The sequence below is a fragment of the Bubalus bubalis genome, chromosome 5 (assembly GCF_019923935.1).
Source record: "Bubalus bubalis isolate 160015118507 breed Murrah chromosome 5, NDDB_SH_1, whole genome shotgun sequence".
Classification (NCBI taxonomy): domain Eukaryota; kingdom Metazoa; phylum Chordata; class Mammalia; order Artiodactyla; family Bovidae; genus Bubalus; species Bubalus bubalis.
In genome coordinates, this window is record NC_059161.1 from 90,265,934 (window position 1) to 90,286,962 (window position 21,029).

The window sequence follows — 21,029 nt, forward strand, 5'->3', positions numbered from 1 at the left end:
CTGTCTCTTGGAGAAGGTTTATAATTCAAAACCCCTGAAGAGAAAATAGAAAACTGCTCATCTCCAAAACATAGAATTTGACTAATAACAGTTCTCAAGTTACTTTCTTCCTGATAAATATTCGTGTTTTGTAATGAAAAACAGATGTAATAAAAGTTCTGACACTAAGAATCTGTGCAGGTGGAAAGCTGTTTAGTAACAATTAACTTTTGTGATTACTTCTTCCGTGAAATCATTTTGATTCTTTGGTTTATTGTTTCTAAAAGGTACTTGTTTGAGGAGGAGGAAGAGTCCTTCTGGAGACTTTAAGGTACTTAAACTGACACATTTCATGGGAGCCCCATTTAGAGATGGTTTGGATTAGAAAGTTGAGCTGCAGGTTAAGAGAGAAATGAGCAGCCCTGACTGGGAATAGCACAGTAAAGGGCAAAGGATATGTGGCTTTGGCCTCCGCTGCCCTGTCTGATAACCCTTTCTAATCTATCCCAGAAGGGTTTGGGGAGCTCTACTGGTAGAGCCCTGGCTTCCCTGGTGGCTCAGTGGTAAAGAATCTGCCTGCCAATGCAGGATACTCGGGTTCGATCTCTGCGTAGGGAAGATCCCCTGGAGAAGGGAATGGCTACCCACCCCAGTATTCTTGCCTGCAGGATCCCATAGACAGAGGAGCCTGGCGGGCTACAGTCCATAGAGTTGCAAATGAGTTGGACATGACTTAGCGGCTAAACAATAGGTAGAGCCCAAGGTCACCTCTGATTTGAAGAGGCTAGAGGCTCCTTTGGTGTCTTGTTTTTCCACGTGAGTTCGGTCTTTTTCAGTGATTCAGAGTATAACATACAGAACAACAGGCTTTCACTGGAGCAGACTGTCCCCGCCATTGGACCCTGTTCTTACTGGTACATCCCCAAATTTAGCACATAGGAATCTTTCCTGTAGAATTCACCAGTGACACTGTGTGTAGGTTCCATCTCAGCCAGACGGTCAGCATGGTTATTAATCCTCTTCTCCTGCAGCTTTTGTATTCCTGTAACAGCTGGTAGGATTCCTAGGGAACAAGGTTGGGAGTTAAGAATCTTTCTCAGTTTCAAGAAATTGGGGAAGCCAACTGCTATTTGTCGCATGTATTCCCTCATTTACGAGCTCGAAGTTTAGATCTGTGACCCCACAGGAGTTACTCCCAACATCTTGCTAACCACATGACTTCATCTGGGACTTTGATTTAAGCCTGAAGCAAGAGATTGGAGTGGGCTCACATAAGAGTCTTTAAGTATGTATTTGAAGAGCTGTTGTAGGCGTGTTGGAAAACAGCTGTTTGCTATGTCCACAGTGGACGGTGCACAAGGGAACAGGTGGCAGATTAGATGGAAACAACTTAGATGATAAGGGGCTGGTCAACCTTTAGGATAGGAAAGGAACTTAGAGGTTGTGTATTCCAGTCTGTATCCTACAGATGAGAAACTGAGGCAGAGGTGGGTTGAATGATGAATCCAGGCTCACAAAGCTAGTGAGTAGCATAGTGAGAGTTGAATCAATGTCTTGAGGCTTGCCCTTTGGTGTTTTCCTGTAATCCTGAATTACCAGTCCTTAATCATTGCAAAGGCTGTGACTCAATGCTCAATTACTCTCTTCAGCTCAAGTGCTCTTCCTTCTGGATTTTTTTTTAAGTATAAAAGATGATTATCTCCCATTGTGGGGGAGGTGTGTGCAAGTAAGGTCCAGAAAGAAGTACAATATTTTCTGGAAATTGCTGTGAGCCAGAATACTTACTGAGAGTTCTTTGTTTTGGAAGATACACATTTGCACATACTTACCATTTCTTCTGCCACACCATACTTCATCTCTTCACCCTGAAGTAGTTTCTAGGTCCTTTGGTTTTCTCTTCCGCTGTAGAATTGTGGTGGGGCAGGAGCTGCCAGTACCCTCGGGCAGTGGCCTGAAACCTTTTTGGCTCCAGGGACTGGATTCATGGAAGTCAGTTTTTCCACGGACCAGTAGGGAGAGGGGATGGTTTCTGGATGACTCAACTGCATTACATTTCTTGTGCACTTTATTTCTATTGTTATTTTGTCATCTCCACCTCAGATCATCAGGCATTAGATCCTAGAGCTTGGAGGCCCCTGTCCTAGGGTGCAGGCCAGTTTCCCTAAATAGTAGGCAAGCAAGGATCCTCAAGCTGGGTTTTCATCCCTAACACGTGAGAGCCCAGGAATCAGAGGAAGCTACTGGGAGGCTGTCCTTAAAATGCAGATGAATTTAGAATGAAAGGAAAGCTCGGTGTCTGACATGTAGTAGTCACTTAAGAAATAATTGTTGAACAAATGAATTATGGTGCTTTTCTTCCCTCACTTGTAATTATAGAGCTGGAAGGGAACTTAGAGACAAATTCAGCTCTATCTTTTCATTTTATGGGGTGGGTCAAGTGAAAACTAGTGATTTGCCCAAAGTCTCACAGCGAGTTAGGGACTGTGCGGGGCCAGGCATTGCAAGACGTGTCCTTCTCGGTCTTGTTCTTATATTACGTTGAACAAGTGAAGTTGTAATTTCTGTGGATCAGAACATTTGCATATTGGCAGTTTTGTGTGGTGCAACCTAATATGTTAGAAGGATCAGTACTATACACTTTTCCCTCTCAATCAATAATAGTAAAACAAGCAAGCCTGGAGCACTGTAGCTTAGTGTGACGGTCAGGAATACTGCTTCTCAGCAGATGAGCCTGGTTTTATATCCTTAGTCTTTCTAAGCTGACATTTGCTCATCTCTCAAATAGAAAAAATATTACGTGCATCACTCTTGAGATTGTTTTAGAGGTTAAATGAGATGATTCTTTGGAAGGCTTAGTGTACTGCCTGTGTGTATGTGTGTGCTAAGTCACTCAGTTGTGTCTGACTCTGTGACCTATAGCTATGGCCCGCCAGGCTCCTCTGCCCATGGGATTCTCCAGGCAAGAATACTGAAGTGGATTGCCATGCCCTTCTTCAGGAGATCTTCCTGACCCAGGGATCAAACCCAGGTCTCCTGCATCTCCTGCACTGCAGGCAGATTCTTTACCACTGAGCCACTGGGGGAGCCCTAGTATACTGCCTGGCATATAGTAATTAATTAATGAGTAAATACTGTTATTCACTGAATTAATAAGGAAGAGAATAGAACTCATAAAGTTTTAAAGATATATAATTCTTCTAGACCGCACATTCTTTTTTTTTTCTTCTTTGAAATCTAGGGGATATGCCACACGTTTGTGGTCTGACATGGACATATCTTTATATTCACTTTACTTCATATGTTCTGCTGGTGACAGAGAATATGCTTGGAAAGATGTTCTATTTTTAAGTCCTTGGCTTTGACAAACATGCTGTCATGCCATGCAAGATCATCATGGCGGAAGTCAGGCAAATGTGTGAACATGCAGAATTAGATCAAGGCTCCATTTCGGGAGGGGACCTCTTCTGTCACAGTCATGAATGACCTCAGTTTCTAGCCAAGGACAAGTGTATAGTCAGGGCTCAAAATGACTGGCCAACTGATCCAAGTGTGTGTGTGCATGTGTATGTGTTTAGTTGCTAAGTCAGGCCTGACTCTTTGTGACCCCAGTATATTCTTTTGAAACCTGGACCCTGGGACCATATCCTTTGTTTGCTGTCTCTGCCTTATGGGTCAGCAAATATCTCCACTGCTCGGGCTTGCAGACACCCATGTGTAAAGTATTTCTCATAGAACTCTTCATGACCCAGTGACACATCCAGAGCAAATATGTTTTCAGACAGCTGCATATTTAGGGGAGAAGTTATCACCCTCTGGGTAAGAATGGACTAAGGCACTCCCAGTCCTGAGAAGGAAGCAATAGACTTACCCTGAAAACAAACACTTCTCTTTAAGAGAAAACGAACAGAAGCCCTTTCTCTTTCTCTTCAGTACCACCAGCCCAGTATTCTTAGGGTCTGTAGGCTTTCGGGGTATCTTGCCCTACTGTCTATGTTGCCTTTGGACAGGACCAAGGCATGAAACCAAGAGGAGAAGGCCATGCCTGAGAGAAACTTTCTTCTGCAGAGAGATTTTCAGGGAGCGGGACTGATCCTGTCCTAACAACTACCGTAAGTTCCCTTGTCATCTTCCAGTTGAACTTGTCTTCCATCTCTCCATCCTCTGTCTCCATTTACTTTGTCCACGTTACTTTTGCCATTGTAAGTGGAGCTAAAGTTTGATCTTTAGAGGAAGGTGCTATGTGAATAAAACACTATTTATTGTAGAGACATAAACTTACTAAGAATTAGCCAGCATTTTTTTTTTAACATTAAAAAAATTTGTTTTGGAGTTTAGTTGATTGACCACATTGTATTACTTTCCGGTGTACAGCAAAGTGAATCAGTTATGCAATTCATCTATCCACTCTCCTTTAGATTCTTTTCCCATATAGGCTATTACAGAACATTGAGTAGAGTTCCCTGTGCTATACAGTAGGTTCTTATTATCTATTCTGTATACAGTGGGGCTTCCCTGATGGCTCAGTGGTAAAGAATCTGCCTGCCAATGCAGGAAACTCAGGTTCAGTCCCTGGGTTGGGGATATCCGTTGGAGAAGGAAATGGCACCCACTCCAGTATTCTTGCCTGGGAAATCCCATAGACAATGGAGCCTAGCGGGCTATAGTCCATGGGTTTGCAAAGAGATGGACATGATTTAGCGACTAAACAACATTCTATATATAACAGTGTGTATATATCAATCCCAATCTCCCAATTTGGCCACCATTTTGAACTACAAGGGCTTCCCTTGTGGCTCAGCTGGTAAAGAATCTGCCTGCAATGAGGGAGACCTGGGTTCGATCCCTGGGTTGGAAAGATCCTCTGGAGAAGGAAAAGGCTACCCACTCCAGTATTCTGGCCTGGAGAATTCCGTGGACTGTACAGTCCATGAGGTCGCAAAGAGTTGGACACGACTGAGCGACTTTCACTTCACTTCAGTTGAGCCTGGAAGTATCTATGGAAGGCTAAAAACATTTATTGAGCATCTTCTTAAGTTGGTATTGAGCAAGGCTGTTCATGTACACTATATCTCATTCACCTAGCAACCTTGCAAAAATAAGTAGTGTACCCCATTTTACAAATGGGAAAACTGAGGTTCAGAGAAATTAACTGGCATGCTGCTGCTGCTATTGCTGCTAAGTTGCTTCAGTCGTGTCCGACCCTGTGCGACCCCATAGACAGCAGCCCACCAGGCTCCCCCATCCCTGGGATTCTCCAGGCAAGAACACTGGCGTGGGTTGCCATTTCCTTCTCCAATGCATGAAAGGGAAAAGTGAAAGTGAAGTCGCTCAGTCGTGTCCGACTCCTAGCAACCCCATGGACTGCAGCCTACCAGGCTCCTCCGTCCATGGGATTTTCTAGGCAAAGAGTGTCCCCCATTTTACAAATGGGAAAACTGAGGCTCAGAGAAATTAACTGGCATATCACACAGCAAATAATCAATGCAGCTACTACTGCAGGCTCAGTGGGAGGTGATCTTTAATCTCATTGTAGACTGTAAGGTTGGAGAAGCTGGGGCACAGCATTTACAGGCCTTTCAGAGTTGAGAAAATTGGAACAAAAGGATTGTGAATTACTGGTTTATCCAGCTCTACTGTGAGGAGTAGAGAATGTATACATTCCTTCATTCACTTGCTCATTTATTAAGAACCTTTGTATTCAGTCTCTACTCTTTGTTGGACTGTGAAGAAAGCTGAGCGCCGAAGAATTGATGCTTTTGAACTGTGGTGTTGGAGAAGACTCTTGAGAGTCCCTTGGACTGCAAGGACATCCAACCAGTCCATTCTAAAGGAGATCAGCCCTGGGTGTTCTTTGGAAGGACTGATGCTAAAGCTGAAACTCCAGTACTTTGGCCACCTCATGCGAAGAGTTGACTCATTGGAAAAGACTCTGATGCTGGGAAGGGATTGGGGGCAGGAGGAAAAGGGGACTCCAGAGGATGAGATGGCTGGATGGTATCACCGACTCGATGGATGTGAGTTTGAGTGAACTCTGGGAGATGGTGATGGACAGGGAGGCCTGGCATGCTGCGATTCATGGGGTCACAAAGAGTCAGACACGACTGAGCGACTGAACTGAACTGAACTGAACTCTCTGTTCAACATTGTGCTAGGCACCAAGAGGGTATAAAATAGGCATGGGCCCTGTCTCAGGAGCTTTTATCCTCTAAGGAGATAAGAGTCCTGGAATACCTGTCCTTAATGTAAGAAGAGGGGTTAGACTATGTGGTTAAAACAGTTGGTGTATTTAGAGATGGACGAGATCTATGTAGGTGGTTAGAAAAGATTTCATGTATTAAACACACACACAGTCTCAGGTGGTGGTGTTGATAGTGGGAGAGGACAGATTGCTTAAGATTTAAAAAAAAACTTTATATGATAATTATAGATTCTCATGTATTATGAGAAATAATACAGAGAGATCTGTGTACCATTTACCCCATTTCACTCAGTGATAACATCTTGCACAGTTGTTGTATAATAATCACACCTAGGATAATGACATCAATACAATTCCGATTTCCCCAATTGTACATGAAATGGCAACCCACTCCAGTATTCTTGCATGCAGAATCCCATGGACAGAGGAGCCTGGCGGGCTACAGTCCATGGGGTTGCAAAGAGTTGGACACGACTGAGTGACTCACACTATGCTACATGTGTGTGTGCAATCTTGTACACACCTGGATGTGTTCTGTACAGTTTTATCACATGTATCCATCACTACCAAGACACTGATCCGTTCCCGCCCCGCAAGCACCTCACCCTTCTCTCCCTCTCCTCCTCTGGCCCATTCCCAACCCTTGGCAACCTTTGTTCTGCTTTCCATTTCAATATTTTTGCCATTTCAAGAATGCCATATAGATGAAACTATGGAGTACATAACCTTTGGGACTGGCTTTTTTACAGTCAGTATAATTCCCTTGAGATTCATCCAAGTTGTGTGTATTTATAGTTTGTTTCTTTTTATTGCTTAGTATCATGAAGTATGGATATACTGCAGTTTAACTTTCCACCTTTTGAAGGGCATCAAGATTATTTCTAGTTTCTAGCTATTACAAATAAAACTGCTACGAATAATATTTTTTCTATGCTATTTATGTAGCATGGCTGGGTCCAGCCTCAGGCAGAGCATGATGCTGGAGTCACTGTCACTCCTTTCTTGGGGATATTTTGTTCTTTTATTTTGCACTCATTCAACAAGTACTTTTTGAGCTAGGCATTGTACTACTTGAGGATTTCTAGGTGGCTGAGTGGTAAAGAACCTGCCCGCCAATGCAGGAGATGTAGGTTCAATCCCTGGGTTGGGAAGATCCCCTGGAGGAGTAAGTGGCAACCCACTCCAGTATTCTTGTCTGGAGAAGCCCATGAACAAAGGAACCTGGTGGACTATAGTCCATGGGGTCGAAAAGAGTAGGACGTGACTGAGCAACAGAGCACAGCGCATTGTACTACTTATGTTCTACGAAGACATAGGTGAATGAAAATTGCCTTTGTTGATTCCTGGACTTCAGTGGCCTATGGCTCTCACTATATGGCTTCTTTGGAGAAAAAAGTCAAACTGCAAGTCCAGGTGTGGGCGTCGTTATGCTCCCATGGACTCTGACAGTCCTCAAAAATTCAACTTTCAGGGTTTTACTCTCTTGATTGGTTCTTACTCTCTTGATTCTCCTGGAACAAGTCAGACTTTCATGATTTGTTCAGTATCATGATTCTCAGTAACTTTTCATAATAAAAATTTTCATTGAAAATCTTACCGATCAGTCTCTGGAATTATTTTGGAAATAGAAGGATAGAAGAAATTTCTGCAGAAATTGTTTAAAAATCTACTTTTCCTTAAAAACAGAAACAAACAAAAAAAGGGACCTAATCAAACTTACAAGCTTTTGCACAACCAAAGAAACTATTAAAAAAAAAAAAAAACAGCTTACAGATGGGAGAAAATATTTGCAAATGACATGACTGACAAGGGCTTAATTTCCAAAATATATAAAGAGCTCATACAACTCAAAAACAAGAAAACAACCCAATCAAAAAATGGGCAGAAGACCATAATAGACATTTCTCCAAAGAAGACATACAGATGACCAGTAGGCACATGAAAAGATGTTCAACATCACTGATTACTAGAGAAATGCCAATCAAAACTATAGTCAAATTTACTTCATACAGGTCAGAATGGCCATCATTAAAAAGTCTACAAGTAATAAATGCTGGAGAGAGTGGAGAGGAAAGGGAATCCTCCTACGCTGTTCATAGGAATGTACATTGGTGCAGCTACTATGGAGAACAGTATGGAGGGTCCTCAGAAAACTAAAATATGATCCAGCAATCCTGTTCCTGGGAAGAAATCCAGACATAACTATAATTCAAAAAGATACATGCATCCTTATATTCAAAGCAGCACTGTTCACAATAGCCAAGACATGGGAACAAGCGAAATGTGCATCAACAGAGGAATGGTTAAGAAGATATAGTACATAGATGTACAGTGGAATATTACTCAGCCACCAAAAGAAAATAATGCCATTTGCAGCAACATGGATGCAACTAGAGACTATCATACTAAGTGAGGTAAGTCAGAAAGAGAAAGACAATTACCATATGATTTAACTTACATGTGGAATCTAAAATAGGGTGCAAATGAACCTGTCTACAAAAGAGAAACATACTCACAAAGGACTCAGACTTGTAGTTGCCAAGAGGGAGGGGCGGCAGGTGGGATGGACTGGGACTTTGGGATTGGTAAATGCAAACAACTACATTTAGAATCAGTAAAGAGTGAGGTCCTAATGTACAGCACAGGGAAGTACATCCAGTCTCCTGGGATAAACTGTAGTGGCAAAGAATATAAGAAAGAATGTGTGTGTGTGTGTGTGTGGATTACAGTTCACTGTACAGGAAAGATACGAACAACATTGTAAATCAACTACACTTTAGTTTTAAGGGTCAATGAGAAAATCTGCTTTCTTTTTATAAAACTGGTAAGAAGGATTTTGACTCCTAGAAGGTATTAGATGTTTGTCAGAAAAGGGGAAAGTTGAAATTCCACTATTCCTTCTGTTTTACATCCCCAAAAGGGGTTTATTTCCAACTGCCCTCAAACTATGCTTAGTTTGAGCCCATACTGAAAGTCTGTTCTGTCCCTTCTATTATTTAGGAGATGTCTTTTCATTTGAGTTTTGTTTGGAAAAAGCCTCTGTCCTCAAGTGACACTGAATCCCACAGAGCAGACCTCATTGGTGTTTCGCCTTCTAGTTTTTAACAGTCCCCAAATTCTTTTCCCTTTAGCAGGGCCGTATGTCATACATAGCTGTGATTTCAGTGTGGACAGTGGGTATGGAATTCTCTTGACTCAAATTGCCTATTTTTAACTTCTGCTTCTTCCCTCCCTACCTTGAAACCTTTTCTGACTGGTTCAAATAAGATATAATATCCAAATAAGTAGACATTGCATTAAATACATGCAAATGCTGGTGTATTGTAGCAGGCAGAAGGCTGTGGTGTAAGTAGTGATTCTCAGGGCTGATAGAAACTAGTTTATATAAATCTAGAAGATGGAAACATTTTTCCCTTATCAGCTCTGTGGAATTGTGGGAAGAAATTAAAAATTAAAATTTAAGTTGATGGGGTTTTTTGGGATAATTTTGTTTTTTAGTGAAATGTTGAAGGCTGGTCATTTTCTGTGCTTCTGGTGTATGTAAGTGTAATAAAATGAACATGTCATAAAGTTAAGCCCCATGATGATATCATTTGTTTCCTTTGTATCACAACTTATAGTAGTGGCATTTGAAAGCTATTATTTTGGAGAATAATAAAATTATGGACCCAGAATTTGAAGTGAAAGCATTGTAGGCTGACAAGTTCTCCTTCATCCCCTCTGTCTTTTCTTCCATTCTTTTTTCCTTCTCTTGTATCTCAGATGAAGAAAATTAGGCAGAGTATATCCTATCTTTAGATAAGATTTTTTTTTCTTCACATTTCTATTTATTTACTTAGTTCCTTTTTGTAACATGTTCACATGAGGTTCACCACACTCTTTTTTTCTTCTTGGTAACTTTGGGAAGAATGAGGCAGAAGGAATTTAAGGCATTTGGTGGTTAAGCTGCCCTTAAAGTCCAAACTCTATTTTCAGACCATCGTCTTGCCCCATCTCTACCATTAAACTTTTAGAAAGTTTAGTCTTAATTTATCTGAGCTCATTAGATGCTTTTCCTGGGGAAATGTTTTTTTTTTTTTTCCTCCTCTGACCTTGTCTCTTGGTGAAGGTGAGAGTTCTCCCGGGGTCTGAGAAGCATGAATTTTCAGGTGTTGGGTGAAGGTTGATGCTGGGACGTGGTGTCGGGTCAGGCCGCACCGTTTGCGCTGGAACACGTGATCCTGGGCTGTAGGGCTGAGTGCGTCTGCTGGGCCCCTGGGGGTCTCCGGGCGCCTCCTCTCCTTGGGCTGCTTCAGAAAGCTCAGCTCGAGGAGACCTGCGGGCAGAGTCTGCCAGAGACTAGGAAATGAGCCAAGCCAGAGTCCACAAGGGTCAGAGAGAAAGGGGAAGGATGAGACTGCAGTCCAGGCTTCTGGAGAAGGACTGTGCTTTGTGACACTGTCGTTGGAGAGAGGCAGGGTGACGTGGAGGTCAAGAGCTTGGATGCCGAGCTGAACAACAGCTGAGTCGTGTGCTGCTACTTACTAGTTGTTCAGTCTCTCTAAGCCTGTTTCCTTAGCTGTACAACGCTTATTTTGGCATTTTGTTAGAAATTAATGAATTAATAATATGAAGTGTTTCTGTTAACGCATGCATATGGAATCTAGAAAAACAGTACTGATGAACCTATTTGCAGGGAAGGAATGGACACACGGACGTAGAGAATGGACTCATAGACACAGCGGGGGAAGGAGAGGGTGGGATGAACTGAGAAAGTAGCATTGACTTATATACACTAACACGTGTAAAGTAGAGAGCTGATGGGAAGCTGCCGTATAACACGGGGAACCCAGCCTGATGCTCTGTGATGACCTAGAGGGATGGGATAGGAAGGGGGAGGGAGGTTCAGGAGGAAGGGGATATACATACAATTATGACTGGCATTATCTTACGGCAAAAACCAACACAACCTTGTAAAGCAATTATCCTCCAATTAAAACAATTTAAAACGTGTTTAGAACAGTGCTGTCTTATGGTCAGTGCTGTGTAAGTCTTTGATGTTCTAATAGTTATTATTAGTTAATGATAACTAATTTTGCCTAGTTTGCTATTAGCTGTCAAGAATAAGGGCTATTTAATTTGGCTGCAAAATGGCTTACTCTTTAGAGGAGCTTGAGCACTACTGAATGACCCCGTTAACTTGCTCCTGCCAGATTGGGATGGCATTGTTCTGGGCTTTGAGATGAAAAGTGTGCTTGTGAGTTATGGGGCCATGGTCCATCGTAGCCAAATTCTGCTGGCGTCTGAATTTTGCTCTTTCACCAGTATGAATCAGAGCATTTTATTGCTGGATCTATGAGATCTCTCTTTGGAAAAGAAAGATCATCTTTTTAAGTGCCCTTATTTTGCCAATGAGAACAAAGACCCAGAAGGCTGAGTGAGTTGCACAACATCACATAGCCTGGGCGCATCAGCTGTGTGAGAGAGATTGACCTTAATTCTCATGACAGTTTTCTTTTTCCAGTACATTTGGTTTTTCCACAATCACAGCCTCTCTCTGAAGTGTGATGTACCTGGTAAGTCTTTCACACAGATGTCCTTAGGAGGTATTTATTCTTCAACCTTTGTTGATTAAAGATTTATAAAATGAGTGCCCATCTTTTTCTGTAATCAAAGTTATGGATAAGATTGATTTACCTCAATTTTCAGCTTTCCATTATAGCTTGACCGTTTAAGACTTACCTCCACTCAGAAAAAAATTGGAATAATGAGATTTTATAAGTGTTACCTGACCCATATGTTTGTATGTTTTGAAATGAAAACTGGAAATTCTTTTAGAAAGTTGCAGAAGGTAACTGTTATCTATAAAATACACACGTATGCACGTATCTGTGTATGAACCAATATTTAAGAAGATGGACGGGGTGAAGTTCCTTCACTCCTCCGAGCCCAGTCCCTCTTCTGTAATATGGGAATGGTAACACTGCTTTCCTTACAGTGTTGCTGAGGATTCAGTGAGGTAGGTTATGTAAGTGTTCTAACATTGTGGGTCTTCACAGTGACAGCAGAGTATTATATTATACAACATCACATATTATACATCATATTATACGACATCACATATTATACATCATATTATACGACATCACATATTATACATCATATTATACGACATCACATATTATACATCATATTATACGACATCACATATTATACATCATATTATACGACATCACATATTATACATCATATTATACAACATCACATATTATACTGCTCATCCCCTCAAAAACAAGAACCCCAACTACATCTGAATCAAAATAAGCCTTGTTGGGACATTGTTTTATGGGAGAGAGGTGCCTGATTTTATCCTTCACCTGGACATCAGAATCTTGATTTTACAGTCACTTAGCAACAGTTTTCTTTATAGAAGAATAGATGAAGGGTTCTCAGGATTTCATAAATTGGTTACAAATGATTGAGAAGTAAATATATATATATAGCATATACTTATGTATATAAATACTGTTATATGCAAATATATATATTTGAATTTATATATATATACACACACTGCATTTTAGACATTGATAGGTGGGTGGGTAGGTAGATCTAGTACATGTGTGTCTATTCTTGTTCCTTTTCACTAAGCTTAGTCATTGTTCAGCACTTGCTCAAGGGCAGACAGGTCTTCAGGTCTCCACTGGCGGGTATCTGTGGAAGGCTCTGGTGCCTTCTGATAGTTCCTCAAGACGCCAGAAAGGCTGGAAAGGTGCTGGAACTGGTTCTGCTCTCTAGCTTGGAGCTCTGTTTTCCCTTGGTCATTGTATCCACTCTGCAAATAATACTGGGCTCACCTGTAATGGAAGAGAAAGTTTATATTCTCCCTGATTGGAAAGAGTCTCTTTCAAGTCTAAACTCCAAAACCACTTACTGGGTACCATCATCATATAGTCTCTACCTCCCTGCCATCCTGACTTCTTGCCAGTTGCTTGGGGTTGGGGACCACGGGGGATTGTTTACTCTTCTATATTGTGTGAATTTCATCTCAGCACCCTTGATGAAATAGGTATTGTTTGAAATGTTACCTGATTAAATGAAATTGGAATCGGAATTCTGGAGAGTTGACTCAAGTCTCACTAGTTAACAAATAAGATCTATAATTCTGCAAAGAGTAAACCATAGAATTCTTGTCACCTAAATTCCTCAAGAGGTCTGTGGTTTAACTTTAATCTCATTCTTCTGTGTCTAAAGTCCCTCCTCTCAAGGACCCTTAGCCTGAATCCACAAACTCCCCAATTCCTATTTTTTTTTTTTTTTTGGCTTAAATCCAACTGTGATATACAGAGCCTGGGCCTGTTTTATTGCACTCTTATGTAATTTTGAGGTTCTATCATCACCTTGAAATCTCTCCCAGACACTCGCCTCCTCTTCCTTCCCACTTCAGGAGTAGGTCTAGGTTGCTTATTAATTACATTCCTGAGGCTCGGTAGCAGCGAATGTAGTTTGGGAAGGTAGGCGGGCGGTGCAAGCATGTGACTTGCTTCTCTGACAGAGAAGAATACCTGACTGAGGAGGTCAGTGAGCTCAGGTAGTTTCAGTAATGATCAAAAGTGCCAAGGTCAGGGATTTTCACCCTGGCTCAGTGAGTGGAGATTCCATGTCCTTAATGCCACCTGGCCCTTTCCCTGGTACCCGCAGCGAGTGCCCAGGCAAGAGGCTCAGAGCCACCCATTTCTGCTCCTGAGAAAAATACCCAGAGTGCACATGCTGATTACTGACAGTAACTAAAGAACGTCCACTTTTTAAATGAAAGACAGCAGGCTTCTGTGTGCACATAAATATAGACATCCTTTTGTTTTTCTGTACTCCACCCCTCTAAAGTAGTGCTGTGCTCTCTTCTGCAATGACTTCCGTGAGTGTAGGCTGTGAACTGTCTCGGGTTCACCCCACAGTCAAAGCTCCGCTCTCGTTTCCCCTCTTCCCAGTTCCTGCCCCGATCTCTTCGCCGCCCCACTCATTACAAGGTTGATGCAACTGCACTCTTTCGTCTGCAGGCCTGTTCCTCCTCTGCACATGCGTTCCCTGTCCCGCTCTGTCACTTCGGCAGCTTTGTGATCTTGGACAAGCCCCTTGACCTTGCTGAACCTCGTTTTCACATCCATAAAAGGATTATGATGACACTTCGTCCTCCCTGCCTCCCAGGAGTGCTGTGAAGAGCGAATATGCCTGAGAATAGTGTAAACCCCCAACTTGTACAAATGGGAGCTGTTACTATTGCCGGGAGCCAGAATCTCTGACGATGGGAACCAGGTCTCAGTACTTGATAGTTGAATCCTTACTGCCTTGCCAGCCCCGAACAGGAGACCCTGCCAGTGAGACAAGAAAGGAGGGGGGAGACAGAGAGAGGGGAAGGACAACTTTTGTCAGTTTTTATACCTTATTTTCCTAATTTATCATTCTCTCCCTCAATATATAACTGTATCTTATGAAAGATGGATTTTTTTTTTTCAAAAAAACATTTTGCGTTGGGCAGCAGGATGGTGTTTTTTTCCTCCAAAATCTTTCTCTACATCTCTTTCTTCCTCAGATATCTTGGCACTGATATTGGAATTCATTCTGATCACTTGATTTTATGATCATGAGAAAATTAAATTATTTAAATGGAAGATAAGATCAGAAACCAAATGCCTCATTTGATAGGTGAGGTCAGCTAGAGAGGTACGTGAAACCACCAAGGGTTTTAGTCATTAGTGGCAGAACCAAAATTCATCTTTGTCCCTTCCTCCAGGCTGGCCCTGAATTAATGAAGTGTCAGTGATCATTTTTGCCTACCTTTGAAGGGTATTTCAGGGACTGTCTAACACTGGGCATGCGTGTTCAGTCGCTCAGTCGTGTCTGACTCTCTGCAACCCCATGGACGGTAGCTCACCAGGCTCTTCTTTCCACAGGATTTCCCAGGCAAGAATACTGGAGCAGCTTGTCATTTCCTCCCACAGGGGATCTTCCTGGTCCAGGGATCAAACCTGCATCTTCTGGGTCTCCTACATTGGCAGGCAGATTCTTTACCACTATAAAGCTCTTTTCTGGATCAGTGCAAAGATTTTTGTTCAGGAAGTTTTCAGAAAAACAGATTTGCTGCTGCTGCTGGATCATCATAGTCTCTGCCTGTGGTCCACACTTGAGTATGTTTATGGATGTTGATCATTGGATCACAGAAAGAATAAAACTCCCTTCATAACTAGTTGCATACACATCAAGTTTTAACAGTATTCGGTACTGCAAAGCTCGGTGTCTCGGGTGCGTGGGGGTTTGAGGGAACCCGCAGCTCGTCTTTGTACCTTTGGGTTCCGTCACAGGGTACCTGTGTGCCTCGCTGGTTCTTCCACCGTAACTCTCTTTCTGGTGTGTCAGATAGCACTTTGGAGCCAGGCAGACCTGGGCTCATATTCCAGCTCTGTAGTTTAGAGGCAGGATGGGTTTAGGCAAGTCCCTTAACCTCCAGGAACTTCAGTTTCCTCATCTATAAAACAGATGACAAGGGGAGGGGACATATGTATACCTATGGCTGATTTATGTTGATGTATGGCAGAAACCAACACAACATTATAAAGCAACTATCCTCCAATTGTAAATAAATGAATTAAAAAATCCACGGTGACACTGCCTGCTTTACTGATTTGGCTTATGGTATAGAGGCAATGCATGTAAAGGTGGGAGAAGGTATTGAAGGAAGATAAAATGTCTATTTCTTCAACTTTTCCACCAAGCCCAAGTCCTACCTATTAGTTGCATTAATTTAGCTTTTATCTTTTATAGCACACATACATAACTTTCAATAATAGTAGTGGTAAATATAAGGCATTTTGCTTTCCTATATAAAATCACATGATTTCTTGTTGCCTATCATCTGATTTTCCAGGACCAAGCAGAAATTTTTCAGAAAACTTAGTGTATAATTTATCTCTTTTGGAAATTTTTTTCCTTCTCTTGGTTAAAAAAAAAATTCAAAAAACCAAAACCCACCAAGTCGGACATCATTTCTAAATTTGAATCTCCTTTTTAAAAAACGGTGGTTCAGTGAGTTTAGAGAGAGGTTTCCCAGAAACAAATGTAGTGTATATTTTTCAACTCCACAAAGATTATGTCACAATTCCAAACAGCTATATATGTATTTTTCCTAATAAGGCAAAAGCTTGGAGATAGTTTTCTTTCTTGCTTTTTGAATAGAGAAAACATTCCTTTAAAAAAAAATTCACTTTCTGGTTCTTTGGAATAGTAACTTAAAACACAAGTGGTACTTTGGTGGAATTGGATCTAGTATCAGAAAATATCAAATGGTAGGTACTCGGTCAGGTGGTGGAACGAGAGAGGAAAATGATGTCTCTACCTTCAGACACCCAGGCTCCTCATAAGGGAAACTGAAAAATGAGCAGGCAGTTTCTGTATAATAGAGTCCTGTGAAAAGACAGAGAAGACTCTAACCCAACTGTGAGGAAGGGGCAGCCTTCTTAGAGGAGGTGATACCTGGACTGTGGCTTGAAAGGGGTGTGTGTGTGTGTGTGTGTGTGTGTGTGTTAGTTGCTCAGTTGTGTCTGACTCTGCCATTCCATGGACTGTAGCCTGCCAGGCTCCTCTGTCCATGGAATTCTCTAGGCAAGAATACTGGAGTGGGTTGCCATTTCTCCAGGAGATCTTCCTGACCCAGGCATCAAAACAGGTCTCCTGCACTGCAGGCAGATTCTTTACTACCTTAGCCACCTGGGAAGCCTTTGAAAGATGAGTAGGAGTCTAAGAAGTGGAGAAAGGGTATTACAGGCAGAGGGAGCTCTGTGTTCTAAAGGCATAGAAGTGTTAGAAGTAAATTTAAGGAACATCAGGGTATGATTTGGGGAAAATGGAGAGGAAGACAGAATGCAGATCTGGAGGGGCCCGTGCAACACTGAGGGGTCTGAATTTTAAGCAACAAGAAGGTGTTGAATGAACCGCCCAAGGAGCCTTACACCAGAAGGAGACCTTGGACATCAGAGTCTAGCATTTCACTTGGCAGATTTGGAAAGTGAGAACCAAGAATGGAAGTTCTTGTGGCTGCACAGTGGCTGTTAATGTACATCTTTGTATAGACCCAGTGGTGCTTGGGGAGGAGGCTTTGGTAGAGGGAGCCTTCACAATGAAATTCCAGTGTTGACCTTGTGAAGGCAGATTCTCATAGGAACATTTAGCCAAGGATTTATCATGGGGACTGCATGGTTTGGGCTAGTGACCCCAGCATGCCTTTTTGCATATTATGTCCTTTAAAGGAAAGGCCATCACTAGCTAGAAATGCTCTTTGGCTATTTTTAGGCTGTGTGGTAGGGGGAAATTAGTGGAATTCTTAAGGTCAGCTCCAGCTGTTTTTCTCCAAAAGACCAGCTGAATTTTTCATGAGATTTGCTCATTAGGGCTTTTACCCTTCAGTGAGGCATTCTACTGAGTCTGAGTCAGCCTGTCCTGGGAAATAAGGGATGAGATTATGAGGGAAAGTAGACCAAAATTGGAATGGCTGCTGCCCTTTTTAAAATGTTATGCACTAATTAACATTAAGTGCTAATTACTGCCAAGTGCTGTCTTAGATATGGTGGGTTATTTCTCATACCTTCTCCATCACAGTGAAGATCTTTCTGGATTACAATGACTACCTTAAAGGATGGTTGGGTTTTGAAGATTCAGGGATGTTCTTATATGTAAAGTCTGGCTCGATGCCTAGGTAGAGATAGTAGTGACTAATTACATGGTAATTACACTGAATAGCAGCTTTCATTCGGGACTCTCATCTCAGAACGCTGTGTAGATACCAAGTCAGATATTCTTTGAGAATCCTGAGAGGGGAATTTGCCTGTGGTTATTTGGCATCTACAATTACAACACGACCTCTCTGCTGTGTGTCAGGGACTCTCTGCAGGCAGGTAAAGTGAAAGCACCCTTCATTTCTTCTCGAGTGCTCCATGAATATTTTTTCCTATCCAGTCTTAGGGGTGTCTGTTTGGGGCTCACGCTATGTTAGAAGGTGACTGGATAACTGTAGCTGTACAGCAGTTTTCAACGCACAAACTGTCTTCCCACATGTGATCTCATTCACCCCTGTAGTGATTTCAGCAAGGGAGGTGGGCAGTGGTTAGTCTCAATTTTAGAAAGGAGGAAACGGAGACTCAGGTATGTGGTATGTTTTGGTCACCAAGGTAGTAAGTGGGTGACTCAATTTCAAAGCAGATCTTATGACTTTAAATCTCTTGTTCTTTGCTTTTCATGATGCTGCCAACTGGATTGAGAAATAAAGGGCCAGGTTTCTCATCTAGCATAAAAGTGGTTTAAGGAATGCCTTTAAAAGGAAGGTGATTCCACTGCATACCCAGCTAAGGAATGAAGGATCGTGTCCAGTGTGGGATTTCTAGACGTGATGGAGTAAAAGTGAACTTTGTCCCACTAGCTTTGGAATAACAGCTGTTCTCTGAGCTAGAACAAACACAGTGACATTAAAATAGGAATGTATAACTTATGCTTATGAAAACAATATTTTTTATTGTTGGTTGGAATGAACAGTAGTGGAGAGGCATTAACTAATGAGAGTAGATCTTAGAAAGTTTCCCTCTTAAGAATTCTGTAACACTGATGATCAGAAGGTAAGCCAGTGTACTTCGCCCCTTCTCTCTGAAATGGAGAAAAATGAGGCCATCCTCACTATACACAGAACAGGAAGCCTGAATAGATGCTCCCAACACATTGGTGGCTTAATATTAAAAATCTGTTTGAAAAAAAACCACTGCATGCAAGGTACTGTGTGTCTACAAAAATGAAGTGGATATTTTAATAAGCCCTCTCCTTAAAGAATCTAGAAATGGGAATTGGGAGAATTCCCCACGCTTACTGCTGTGGGCCCAGATTTCCTCTCTAGTTGGGGAACTAATATCCCACCAGCCGCTCTGCTGCATGGTCCAAAGGAGAAGGAATTTGGAATTTGGCGTGTAATGTATGTAAGTTTCTGTAATGTTGATGTAACTATCGAATACTCAGTGTGTCAGGTGCTTATATGTGAGCTTAAATCTTCTCAACGACCTAGTGAGAAAGGTATGATGCCCATTTTGCATATGAAAAGACTGAGACTCAGGGAAGCCAAGTAACTTGCACAAGAGTGTCACCTTGTACCCAGGTCTGCCTGACTCTAGAGCCTGTGCTCTTTTGTACTTCAGATGAGAGATGTATGGAGAAGAGCTGTGGGGGGTCAGTGAAAGAGGCAATTATGGCCAGCTTATGGAAGGCATATTTGTGAGGGGACAGGGGGCTACAGGGGCAGCTTCATGGACGAGGTGTCATTTAAGCTGGGACTTGAGTGATGGGTAAGGTTTGGGTGTGTGGAGATATAAGGAAAAGATATTCCAGGTGATTCCTGGGTTGGGAAGTTCCCCTTGAGAAGGGATAGGCTACCCACTCCAGTATTCTGGCCTGGAGAATCCCCATGGACAGAGGAGGAGAAATAACACATACCTGATGATGATTGTGTACAGCTGATATTGGTCTGGCTGGAATTCACAGCGTAGGAAAGGCTCCATGGAAAATAAGACTGGATAGGGAGGTTGGGAGGATAAAGGTGTCAGTACAAGGAATTTGGACTCACTCTGCTACCAGGGCTTCCCTGGTGGCTTGGGTGGTAAAGAATCTGCCTGTAGTGTGGGGGACCTGAGTTTGATCCCTGGGTCAGGAAGATCCTCACCTACTCCACTCTTCTTGCCTGGAGAATCCCATGGACAGAGGAGCCTGACAGGCTACAGTCCATGGGGTTGCAAAGAGTTGGACATGACTGAACAACTAACACTTTCACTTTTTTTACTTTTTGGTAGTCAGGGAAGAGCTAGGGAAGGTGTTTTTGTTTTTGTTTTTCCAAAGAGCCGCATCTGTTTGTTTGTTGTCACCTTTTTATCTATATTGTGAAGATTTAATTCCTTTGCTTAAAATTCTTTTTTTCTTTATGTTTTGTTTTCTAAATTATGACAATATGATAACTCATTTACAGGCAACTTGGAAAATACAGAACAAAGTTACATGTAATTTCACTATGTGTTACAATTTTTGGGGGGTATATAAATTAAGATTTTTACTTGGAGTTTCAATATCAAATTCTTAAAAAACAATAGAATGAATAGACAGAAAAGTGGAAAGGTATATAATAGTAGGCCTGAAAAGTGCGATGAACCAATTAACATAATTAAGATTTATATAATTTTCACACAACAGTAGGGTACAAATTCTGTTGAAGAACTAGGTAGGGTTCTTAAGTTGAGTATGGCATCCTCAAAGTAGGGCTTTGGAATATGAGTCTAGCTGGACTGTGTATGGTAGCCAGGAGAGAGGATGAACCAAGAATTAAAGGAGCCATGTTCAGTTCATGCCCATGCTGTTTCTAAATGAGAGAGGAAAGGAGAGAAAAGGTTAAATTGGACGGAGCGCAGAGATTCAATCAGCCGAACCTGCTGGCAACTGATTGGCTGTACGCAAGGAGACGAAAGCGTCAGCCCTTGGTGTTGCTTGTGAGGCTGCATTTAGTTAACGCGGTTCCAGGCAACGAGCTGGGAGTTCAGAGATGAATAAGGCACACTGTCAGGCTCTGTCCGTTTCTATTGCTGCTGCTGCTAAGTCGCTTCAGTCGTGTCCGACTCTGTGCGACCCCAGAGACAGCAGCCCACCAGGCTCCCCTGTCCCTGGGATTCTCCAGGCAAGAGTACGGGAGTGGGGTGCCATTTCCTTCTCCAATGCATGAAAGTGAAAAGGGAAAGTGAAGTCGTTCAGTCGTGTCCGACTCCTAGCGACCCCATGGACTGCAGCCTATCAGGCTCCTCTG

At 42.2% G+C, this 21,029-nt stretch overlaps 1 protein-coding gene across 16 annotated transcripts in view; it reads left to right on the top strand.

Moving 5' to 3' along the window:
• The window catches only part of SYTL2 (synaptotagmin like 2), a 119,195-nt gene that overhangs the window by 17,612 nt on the left and 80,554 nt on the right, over window positions 1–21,029 (top strand). The window contains exon 2 of one of the 16 annotated variants that reach the window (XM_025286225.3): window positions 3,987–4,088. The exons of the other annotated variants lie outside the window; for them this stretch is intronic. The gene's annotated coding sequence lies outside the window, so the exon portion shown is untranslated. The remainder of the gene's footprint in view (window positions 1–3,986; window positions 4,089–21,029) is intronic. 16 annotated transcript variants of the gene reach the window in all.